At 45.6% G+C, this 12,108-nt stretch overlaps 1 protein-coding gene across 1 annotated transcript in view; it reads right to left on the bottom strand.

Annotated features, from left to right (window-relative positions):
• The window catches only part of MICAL3 (microtubule associated monooxygenase, calponin and LIM domain containing 3), a 235,660-nt gene extending 223,552 nt beyond the window's left edge, over positions 1–12,108 (bottom strand). Inside the window, 1 exon segment of the mRNA XM_025198828.1 lies at positions 12,026–12,108. The gene's annotated coding sequence lies outside the window, so the exon portion shown is untranslated.

Here is a 12,108-nt window from a genome sequence, read left to right as displayed (position 1 = left end):
GACCAAACAGCAGCCCCCCACCAGTAACAAGACGGTGCAGTATGTTATATAATGACCCACCTCAACTTTTTAACATTTTGCTGCAGAATCTAAAGCTTAACTCACAAGAGAAAAAAAAGTCTAATCCAGGCATTTGTAAATAAACCTTCCAACTGTGAACCAAATGTAAATGGCACCTGCCTTATTCAGCAGGCAACCTGAGAACCACTCCCATTCACTGATTAGGTTGCCAGACAGGCCCTTAATTTAAGTCACACTAGGGTCTGAAAGTTGCACTGGCTGTTATAAGGCACCTAAGATTAACATAATGAAGGATTTGAAGAAAATAATCCTTTTAAATTTACTATGTTCTTTGATAATATTTCACCGTTTTCCCTCCAAGATTAACTTCTGCTCAACAGTTAGAAGTCAGCCTCAGCAAGGAGTGCAGTCTATCAACTGCTGACAGACTATTCCACTGTACAAGTTCTGACCTAGGTACCAGGATGACCTTAACAGGATCCTGTACTCTATACCTTAGCCGTTTCTCCCTGCTTCCACTTCCTCATGTCACTGATCTGTAACTGCTTGTTCCATGTGGATTTCTCAAACCTTGACTCAGAAATCCAATAGTTACTCTATCTCAGTGGCTGTCAACCAGGGGCACACGTACCCCTAGGGGTACTTAAAAAGGTCATAGGGGGTATGCAGAACACACTAGGAAAAAAATTGTTTTTAGAGGTGCACCGATACATCGGTCCCATATCAGATCAGCACTGATACAGTCAATTTTCCTTATACGGGCAATCAGCTTATTTTGGCTGATGTGGTCGATAAACGTCTTGTGCATGCGCGCAGCATGCAGGCAGCCAGGAGTGCAGTCCAGCAGCATGGAGAGCAGTCAGATCCAGCTGGTAAGTCTGTTGCGAGGGAAGGGGGAAGCCGATCGAGGCCCCAGCAGTGAGGCAGTGGGGCTGGGGCTGCACAGCCAGGGTAGGACGCAGGATGGAACCGCAGGTTGTCCAGAGGGGTATCGGGAGGGGAGCGGCTCCTGCTGCTGCGTGCACCCCCAGGAAAGCATGGGGGTGCTTCCATCACCTACCCAAATCGCAGCCTGGTGGCACTCCTTGGGCCTGGCAAGGTGGGCTGCTAGCAGGCCAGGTGCTGCCCTAGCTTGAAGGTGCCTGATCCAACTCTTCCCCGAGCCCGCCCGGGCTTCCAGCACCCCACGTACCATCCCCACCACCTTCTCTGGCAGCCAGCACACACAGCCACCCTCCTGCCACATCCCCCAGGGGCTATGCCCCAGCCCTTTCCTGGGTGGCCACAGGTGCCTGCTGAAGGCAAAAGCAGTGAGGGGCCTGATCCTTTTTTTCCAGCAGAGCCCCCCTGTTGGGGTTGAGCTGACAGATTAATGGCTGCAACATTCTAATTTACAACGTTGCAAACTAAACTATATTGAATGTGGTCTAGTTTATGACGATACAAACTAAGTTAAAACCCCCAAAACTCACGTACATGTAAAGTGTGACGCCATTAAGCCACCTAAAGGGAAATTTTCATCACATGTACAAGCGCCTTGGGGCAGCAAACTAATGGAGACTTGGGGAGAAAAATCTACACCTCTTTTGTAATGCTTGCTGCATCACAACCTGTTTCCCGTAGGACACTGGGCTTCATCTATCCCCACAGGAATGGCAACCAGAGACAACATAGTTCATGACAACTCATGGTGGGGAGCTCCTGGAAACTGCAGGAGTTTGAGGAAGGGGGAGGTGGGGGAGGGCAGGAAAGAGTTGGAGAGGAAAAAAGGTAACTTGGTTGGAAGGTTTCAAAGCCCAAGTCTTGATATAGCAAGCAAGCAAGCATTAATGAAGTGTTTCCTCTCCTCTCAATACAGAAATATTTTTACTCTAAAGTGCAGTCAGAGTTGCTTATGGGAGCTGCAGTTCCCTGGTCCCCCTGTGACACATTACGCTTTTTCTCCTCTGAGGAAAGGAAGAAGTTTCCCTCCTGGAAGAGATCACTATTCTGAGACAGAATCATTCTGGGGCACAGGAGAAAAGAATGGAGGTACATGAGGTACTGCCATGAAACCTCCGACTTGAAATCTTTATTTCTGGACTTCTTAAAAAAAAAAAAAAAAAAAGTTTGGACAAAAATAATTCAAGGTTTGGATTTTGTACTGTGTGTGTTCCATTAAAAAAAGGCTTTCCTGGAGGAAAACACACAAGATTTTGTCAAACAATTTTAGAGCATCTAAAACACCTAGTTTCCTAGAAAGGCAGCAGCAGAGGAAAGTTTGCAGCCAACCCCAGTAAAAAGCAAATTTCTCTCCTGCTCCTCCTAGAGCCTTGGTGACCATTATCCCCAAAAGAAGCATACAGAGGGCTACATCTCCAGCTGATATTAAAATAAACACCCCAGAGAACAGCTAACACTATAGCTACTAGTGATCCTACATCATCCTCCACAAAAGAAGAAACTCCTTACATGATACCGTTTGAGCAGGTTGTCATTTTAAAAGCACAGCAGTAGCAAGAGCATTTCAAACTCAACACTAAATTGATTCCTCTCTGACAGAATAATGCCAAAATTAGCAACTGTTAATCCATATTAAATCACTCCAGAAAATATACCCATGAAGTAAGACACCTGGTATATTTAGGAAGAAAGTTGTCATTCTGGGACAGAAGAACTTCCATACAACTCACCAGCCTTAGTGCCTTCCTCCCCATCTACTATGAACCATGTTTTCTCCTGCTGTACTCACTGTCGCTACCTTGGAGATGCCACAGAATACCTCAAAGGATGGGTCTCACCTTATTATGACTTATTTTTCAGTGAGCTCTCTCTTCTTTGAAGCCAAGATTTTCCAGCCTCTGCCTCCACTGCCTAGTTTTAAGCCTGGACTGATGGCACTTATTTGATCTGTTAAATTGGGATAATATGTACTTCCTCCCATCATTCTCTCTCTCTCATCTATTTATACTGTAAGCTTCTCAGATCACTATTTCATACACCCACACACACTACAGTGTTTCCCACCTGTGGGGGCATGCTCAACATTCTAGGGGCATACAAAAGGAAAGAATGGGAAAACAGAAAGAGGAAGGGAAACAAAAAGGAAAAAGTGAAGCTTACCCCCTCTCTGGTTGCTGAGAAAGTTACAATGTAGCAATTGAGACAATGTGTTATTTTCTGTTATCCACAGGGCAGAATCATACGGTACACACAGCAGTAGAATTTAAAAAGGGATACGCAACCCCAAAAACGTTTGAGAGCCAATGACCTAGCATAATGGAGCACTGATCCTTGGTGGGTTTTCTAAGCTCTAGGGCAAAGATTCTCAACCAGGATGCCATGGCATCTGAGGGTGCCTTGAGACCCTTTTGTGCTGTGGGCCTTTTGTACACCTAACAATGTTAGTATTGTTAGGTGTACAAACATGATTCAAATAGGAACTCACAGGGCGCGTCTAGACAAGCACACACGTGTAGTTTGCAGTGCCGCAAACCACATGTTGCACATGCAGGCATTCACCATGCTACTAATTAGGGCCAGAAAAAAACTGTGTGGCACATGTGGCTGCAGCATGCACCACCCAAAACCAGCCAGAGTTGCATTCCAGCTGCTGCCAAGGCTCTGCGCACCTGGATTGCTGCTGCTAGAGCCCCAGGAGCCCTCCAGGACCACAGGTAAGGCTGATGGGGCCAGCCTCGGTGCTGGCCCCAGCCTCCCCCCCTCTACTCTACCTGGGGAAACTTGCTGCACAACACAGTGCACATGAAGAGGTGTTCCCCAGGGACAACCAGCAGTGGCACATATTTGTGCTGCTGCTAGTTGTCCCCAGGGAACACACGTTCCTGCTCGTGGGGGACATGCTCAGTGTTTAAAACATTCTGACCTGTTGTGGTGTTTCCAAGTTCCTTGCAACAAAAGGACTGCTTTATTAGTTTTCTGTAGTCAAACAACCACGTGAAAACTAGAGCCAGCATTTTTTGAGGTGCTTCACACCTAAAAATGTTGAGAACCATTGCACAGGTGTAATGCAACAGCCACACTGTATCCACTGCAGAAGCCATGAGAATAGTATCAGAAATAATGACAGTCGGAGTTGCAAGAAACAATCCATCTCCCTAAGGAGCTTTTGAAGAGCCATACAGAAAGGCCTTAGTAACAGAAAGCCATGAACACCAAGGCTGAAGCTTACTTCCCTGCTCTACCAGAACCACAGGTTTAGGTAGATTCCCATTATTCACCAGCCAGCCACAATGATGGCAGCATGCAACTTTGTTGAGTGCTTCATTCATACCCAAGGTAAGGAAAACTGCTGAAAGCCACCCTCCTACAAAAACTAAATGCTACCTGGCAAGAAGCTGCAGATTATCGAGGGGGCCTTCCCTGCTCCTCAGTCACACCAGCAACCCTGCTCTGCTCGACAATTCATTATGTTTCATATGCACTCTATGTCACAAGGCTCATTTTATGGGCAATAAAATATCTAGTATTTGAAATTTCTGCCAAGAGGCAAACTGACCCTTCCTCTGCTGATCAGGTGCAAGGCACAAGTGTTCCATGCTTCTGGGAAAGCCATTTGCCATTCTCTAGCTCCCCTGGTAGGATCAAATATGGCACCATTCTGTGAAAAGACAGCAAGTCAAGCACCAGTTTTATTTAAAGGAGTCTGCAGTCCCATACACCTCCTGACTATTGTCTTGTTACAAAATAAACAAGCCTCCCTTGAGGGACAACTGGTGAAATCTTTTTCCAAATTATTGTACAGAACTCCAGACAAACACCTATCTCCATTGCTCATCAAATACCAGTCACAGAATCAAAGAAAACTAGGGCTGGAAGGGATCTCAGGAGGTCATCTAGCCCAACTCCCTGCTCAGAGCAGGACAATCCCCAACTAGATCATCCCAGCCAAGGCTTTGTTTAGCTGGGACCTAAAAGCCTCCAAGGATGGAAAATCCACAACCTTTCTGGGTAACCAGCTCCAGTGTTTTACTAACCTGTTAGTGAGAAAGTTCTTCCTAATACCCAACCTAAAAACTTTCCTTGCTACAACTTGACACCATTACTCCTTGTTCTATTATCTGCCACCCATCCAGATCCCCCACAACAAATGTGAGATGTTCTTACCTCTATACTTCCCCACTGCAGTCACAAGGCCAGAGGCTGCAACAGCCAGGGCAGACCACTCAGAAAAGGAGAAAAAGGTTAATCTACATCCAAATTGCACATTGAATCCAGCTTTTACATTGATTAAAATTTAAACTGGACCATTTTCAGTGCTTTATGGGGCTTTTTCGTAGGTCATTAAACAGAAACAAACACTTGTTGAAAGTTCTCTTTCAAGTAGGCTCTCACAGAAGCATGACAGCTTTCATCCCACTCATTTTTTAGAGGACACACCCTTCAGTGCTGGTTCTGGGCTCAGGATGGCTGCTCAAGATCTGGGTAAACTAGCAACTGCAGTTTATATCATGTTGTTCAAGCCTCTAGACATATACCTCCAGTTCATTGTGAAGCAATTTCCTGCCACCATCCTCAATCCTGTGACTGCCAGCTTAGATCCCAGAAGGCCCTCCAGCATGGTTTGCCTCAGACATGACCTCTTTGGCAGCAAGTAGTCGGAACTCCCAACAGATCCATGGCTATCCTACTCAAAAGCAAATTCTGTAGAGTAGTCGGCATTAATAAAAATGAAATCACTTCCAGCCTCACAAGGGCACACACTACAATAACTTCCAGCCTCAGGGCTGATGAGGAGATAAGTAGTTTGAAGGCCAACACCCAGAGGATGCATTTAGCATGCACCTTGTGTCCCCTTATGACATAAAACTTTAGGTCCTGGGGCACAGCATGTACTGTGTAAACAGCTTTGGCGTGCACAAGATGCACTGTGTGTCAGGGATGTGGAAATGCTGAAGGGCAAACTTGAATGTGTGCCCAACTGTAAGTACAAAGTTATCCTCAACTGCTGTGCAAAAGCAGAAATGTGCATCTAGGCCTTGCCTATGTTAACCAGTTTTGCAAATTCTGACTGCTGCATTGTTTCTGATAGTTTCTGTGAGGCTAAAACAAGTAGAACTACACACAACTCAAGCGACCATCAGCATCTCTACTCATTGCTCTTCAAAGCTGAACAGTTCAATATAGCAGTACAAATGTTGTTGCCCTGTCTACTTCAGCAAAAGATTCCCTGTAAAACGTCAGAGTATCAGCAGTCCCTACAGCTTAGGGATGAACTTTATGTACTCTGTGATTAGCTACTTTAAAAGCCATGGGAAGGGATAGAGGTTAGTTAATGTATGACAGGGTTTCCTCAATTAAACTGATCTGAAGTATTCAAGTCTCTTCAAAGCACAGCAGAATCAGAGAAACTACTTCAAAAACAACATGGCCAGACAATAAAAGGCAATACAGCACTGGCTACAAGAAAAAAATGCAACGAATGGGCTGTTTCCCAGCTTGAATTAGGTTTGTAATACACATATAACGACACTGACAAAACCAAGCAGCCCACACTGAAACAAGTGTCAGGGACTGTTGCACTGTTGACAGGAGTTAACAGTCTTGGAGCATTTCGTAACCCTAGCCAGGAACCAGAACTCCACTGTGCTGTATTCTGTACAAAACATGGAACAAAAATGGTCCTGCCTGTCTTGGGATGGGGTCCCCAGGGATGGCTGTGATGCCCCTAGGGCTCCGTGACCACGCCAATCTTGCTGAACAGGCAAGATTTCCTCACCTGCCACAGCTTGCTGGTAATTATAATAAATACGGAGGCTGCCCTTGAGTTTGTGTTTGGACATGGTCCTAATGGACCCCACTAAACCCTGTGGGGTCTTGGGTCCCTTTTTGGGTCCCGCTCCAAATGGATGCCTCACAGGACACCCTCAGCCTTATGGGCTAGATGCATGGCTCTAAAGCCACCCCTTTACCACACCCCAAGCCTCACAGATGGCATTCACACTGTTTCTCTGAGGCCCTAGCCTAGCTTGGCCTCCGGTCATTGCTGGGCTCTCCGCAGCCCCTTTGTGTCTCTGCCCCCCTGGCACTGGGCTCTCCACACTGTAGTGGGCCCCCAAATGAGGCCGCCTCCTCCTCTTCCCCCAATACCCTTAGCCCAGTCCACCAGTCTATAAACAACAACCAAAATACAAGCCCCCGAGCTATAACATAATAAAAGCAGTTCAGGGTACACTCTGTTCCTTTAAAAGAGTCAAACTCCCCACCAAGCACCCTAATGCCTGGTAGGCCAGGGTGCCTGGTGAGCTCCTAGAGCCCCATTAGCCCTATATGCGGCATATCAAGTAGCCACAGCATCTCTGGGCAATTCTTCCCCAGAGGCTCCTTCCCCTGGCTGCTGCCAGAGAATTCACTCCTGCTGGTCTCAGCCCTGGGGTTTATATGTGCCCAGGGCCTTGCCGCCTTCTGGTCAGCTGACTGGGTGCAGGTGCAGGTGCAGGCTAATTCCCTTGCTAGCCTACTGCTATAGTAACCTGCACCTGTGGGGTTTGTCTGGCTCTTAGCACCCTCTCCCTAGGCAGTTTCTGCTCTTAAAGGAGCAGGCACCTTAGTGCCCTGCAACACTGCCCAACAGATACCAAGGGTAAGACAACAGGTGAGTCCAATGAGGCACAGGAAGGCAGGGGAGGGGATATGCAACTCTGTGACAGGCAGGGCAGGGAGCAGAAAGCATAGGAGCAGATTAGGTAGGGAACAAAGGGAAGGAAACAGGAAGCAAATAAAGCAGCCGATCGGGCAGGTGAAGGGGGTGGAGTGGCACTTGGAGGATAGTGGGCCAATTTTGTATCAAGCCTGCCATAGTGGTTAGCCCCCACTGACCAAGAAAGATGATTTCTTTAGAGGGGTTTTGAATGGTTATGAGCAACACAGGTCATTTTCTCCTTTACAGATCAAGACAAAGCCCTGACAACTCTGGGGAAAGGGGTTGGGGGGGTTGTTTTGTTTTGTTTTATAAACAAAGATATAGATAAAGCCTTGATGCAAGGCTTTAGAGAGGAAGCAGTTGAAGGGGACACCTATGGTACAAACCTCACAAACAAAGGCAATTTCTATTCTTCTCCCCAGGCTCCCCCCTGGGAGAGAAGATTTTCTTCCTGGTTTCTTTCTGCTACCAAATCTAAAACTTCACTGATTGAATAGATCTTTTAAGTCCAGACACCACTCTAGAGCAAGACTACTTTGCTTCTTCCCTGCATCTCATCCCACTCCTGGGAATTTAACATTCTTCTCATCAAATATCCCCAACTGCTAAAAACATCACAATGCTTTTTGGTCAAGCCAGAGACATGCTGTGGATGCAAGCACAAGGATGAAAGCAGCCATGATCTGCTAGTGCTGTGGACAGCAGCAAAAGCAAGTCTTCCCACAACCTGAGCTGCAGGAACTGAGGCCAGAATTCAGTGCTTAGTTTAAGCTCCCAAATGCTCAACTGGAATTAAGAGGTTTTCATACATATTACCTTTTTCCCTTTGCTGTTATTGATACAGTCTTGCAAAGCATCCCCAGTACAATTACCATGGAATATTAACATTTATTTGGAAACACAGGAAAAAGGGCAATGGTTGGGGTAATGAGGTGTCCATCTACCTCTTACTCTGCTTCCATTGTCCAGATTCCTTTCCACTGAATAATGCTAGTGCTGGTCTCTGCTGCTAATTACAGCTTTTCCTACTAGCAGCATGATTGTGGTCCCTCCCCGCCCCTTTTATTTTTAAATCCTTCTGCTGTTCAGAACTTTATGATCAATACCTGAAACTGAAGAATACCTCCTTAGTTTCAGTAAGCTGCTTAGAAAATCTTGGTGCAACAGCCTCTGTATTGGTACTGTGTGCAGACTGAGGAAGGCACTTTGCACAGATTTACATACAGCTCATGTTTGGGCTGTTACTTGCTAAACATATTTTCTTTTAACCAAACGCTAAAAGTTCTTTCCCCATCAACTTAAGAAAATCTTGTAGGTTATGCCTACACCAGCAGTATTTTACTGGTGTTGGGATACTGGTTCAGCAAAGCATTCTCACCTGGACAGTGATGCTATATACCCACAAAGTAAACATACCATACAACCTACAGAAACAATACAGGTAAAAACATAATTCGGCCAGCATAAGTGCATCTACACTAGGGTCCTCACCAGTACAAATCATACTCCTGACAGAGGACCACGTTAGCAAAATTTGTAGCACAAACGTAACCTTAGAGTGGGCAAGTGGATTTTTCCAACCCCAACTGCTACGCCACATTTCTCCTGGCAAAAAATGAACTTATAAGAGCTACAACAATGCAACCTGTAGAAACTACACACACCAAGTGGAAGAGTGGGTTTTTCCTATTGAATCCCATCCCCCACCACACTGCTGCCCTGTTATAAGGATTAGATGACACATAATCAAACTGAAGCTCTCCCCCCCTTCTTTCTCTCTAAGAGCGTTTGCTACTGATACTGCCAGTGGAGGTGAATCAACGGTCAGTTACACCCATCCCACAGATCAGCATTTCTTGACCTGTCGGTTGCAAGAATATACTTGTTTCCCTAGCTTTATGCTATATATGTGTTGCTGGAAAACGGCGCACAACTCGAATTTGCATAAAGAGAACCCATTTTACAACGTAACAAATAGGGATATGTTCCAAGATAGACTGTACTGACCCCCAGACCCATTTCTACCACTTTTACAAGACAATTTTGGTATTCACCAACAGCAGACAGTACACACAAGCATAGGGTGGTGGTGAATGTAACCATAATGGGGATGGCAACTCCAGGAAAACATGTCGCAGAGATCCAACACAGAAGACTATATTTTGGTGCACATCACTCCTACAATACACCGCACAAAGCAGCTGACTGCAGGCTTCCACCACGCTGATCGCATAAGAGTGAGCTTACCTCGCATATAACAAATTTTTGGTATAAAAAGGGACATTGCATAAGAGCAAATTCGCACATACAGAACCCACATAAAGCGAGGGAAACCTGTATAAAAGGGTTGCGAGCAAACTTAAAAAATGGATCAACTGACATTAATAATGGATTCTCCTTTAAAGGAGAAAAACCTGGGAAATGGCGACTTTCCTTGCAGGCTGCCATAGTTCCAGCCTGCAAGGGGCTACTTGGGGCCCCCTCCCCCTCAGACCCACCCCCTGCCCCACACTGGGGGGCTGGGGCTGGCCACTGATGTTTATAAATGGGCCCGGGTACAAAAAAGGTTGAGAACCACTACCATAGACCGTGTCCTACAACATTAATGAAGTGTTATGAGAAATGCCCTTATCTGGACACGCACCTTGCTGGAGTCGTTTGACCCCAGCAGTCTTTCCTGCTTAAGTGCAGGGGGGCTGGATCTGATGATCTCATGAGGTCCCTTCCAGCCCCCAACATCTATGAATCTGCACAAACAAACAAACGCCAAAAAAAAAAAAGCATCTAGCCCAAGCATTAATGTGGCTCTAGACACAGCCATAGAAAGAGCCTTAACTTCTGCACTGAAGGGCTGGCATCAGAGCCCCTGCAGATACACATGAGAAAGCAATAAGCTGAGGGAATGAGCGTAACTATCACAAAGTACTGGGAAATTACTTAAAAAAATGCAAAGTCAGACACACACCACAAAACAGTCTCTGATCAGATCTGTCAAAACAGAAAAATCTCTGAACAGAAAAATCTAACATCTGCTCTGCACTACCAAGCGATTTACAACAATTTAAACCTCCTCACAAAATGAGTAACAATGCTTTAGTCTCTAAAGAGGAGCCACATAACAACTAAGGTTTCTCAAGTGACACATCCATAAGATACTCTTGAGAGTTTGGGTAGAAAACAAGTTAAAGCCTTGCACATTAACAGAAAGCAAGAGGCAGGGAAGGTTAGGGTAAAATGTCAACCTGACCTTGCCCAGCTGTGCCTAGGTTTGCTCCCAGGTTATAGTCACATACTATTTAACCCTTTGTCTTTAGCAGGGCTTTGCAGTTCTGGATTTAAGTATAAATCTATATTCTGTATCCATATTCTAGGAAAGCAAGAAAACAGGTCTTAATTGGATTTGTATTCAATGTTCTTGAAGAGAAGTACTTTAGAAAGTAAAACTTTAGTAAAACTAAACATAAGTTGCATGTCTAGTTTATGACCAGGGTGTAAAACATTTGCTTTGAGCTGTAAGCTGTAGACGTGCAGTGAATTTCTTGGCTGGGTTAGAGGAACACTGTCAACTCCAATTTGACTCCAAGTTTTACTTTTGTGCAAACAAGTTTTTGTAAAACACTAGACCAAAATAAATATTCCCATGATTTTGAAGAATTAATTCCCACTAAAAGCGTGTTATTTTTAACCAACTGAACATGCCCCTGCTGTACAAGCAACTCAAATACATCAGTGCTGAAAACACAATGATGAAGAGAACCAGAATTAAACTGATTTCATGGATTTGCATGTTTTCTTCACTTTGCGCAAACAAACATCAGAGCTAGTAAATAAGTGAACATAGCTTTTTTCAATTTTAAAAACGTAGCATGTGAAAAGATGATATCAAATAATCATCTGTCAATCAAGGGTCCTTTACAGCTCCACTTTAAATTACTAACCTGAAGCTTAACATTTGTCCACAACTTTCCCTGAGAGCTTCTGAACTTCCCCACATCCAGGCTTTGCCAGGGACAGCACAGAGCTCTCCCCCCACCCCTTTTTTTTTTTTTTTTTTTACAGCAGGCAAAAAAATACCGTAGAAGCCTCAACTGGAGAGCAAAACCTGGGACGAGCAGGGAGGGTTGTAGCCAAGCCAGCTGCTCCTCTTACCACTCACTTTATGATTTCAGTTTACTTTGTGTGTGGCCAAAGTCAATGACACTCCGGCGGGGGGGTTTGCACCTTACAGACTAGCTAACGTACGTCTGTATGTGTGCACCTATCTACGGAGAGGCTGGGAGGTGGATTAAGTGAGCCGCAGCTTCCAAAAGCTTGTGATGCATCTCACACACACACACACACACACTACTCCGGCTGGCTCACCGCAAGGTGCCGATGGCCCCGGCGGCGAGGCTGCCCGGGCTCCCCACGCCTGCAGGCGGCCGGGCGGGAAGGGACCCCGCGGG

The sequence above is a fragment of the Alligator sinensis genome, unplaced genomic scaffold (assembly GCF_000455745.1).
Source record: "Alligator sinensis unplaced genomic scaffold, ASM45574v1 scaffold87_1, whole genome shotgun sequence".
Taxonomy (NCBI): Eukaryota; Metazoa; Chordata; order Crocodylia; family Alligatoridae; genus Alligator; species Alligator sinensis.
The sequence above is the reverse complement of the archived record's forward strand: the minus strand, read 5'-3'. Positions and strand labels throughout refer to the sequence as shown.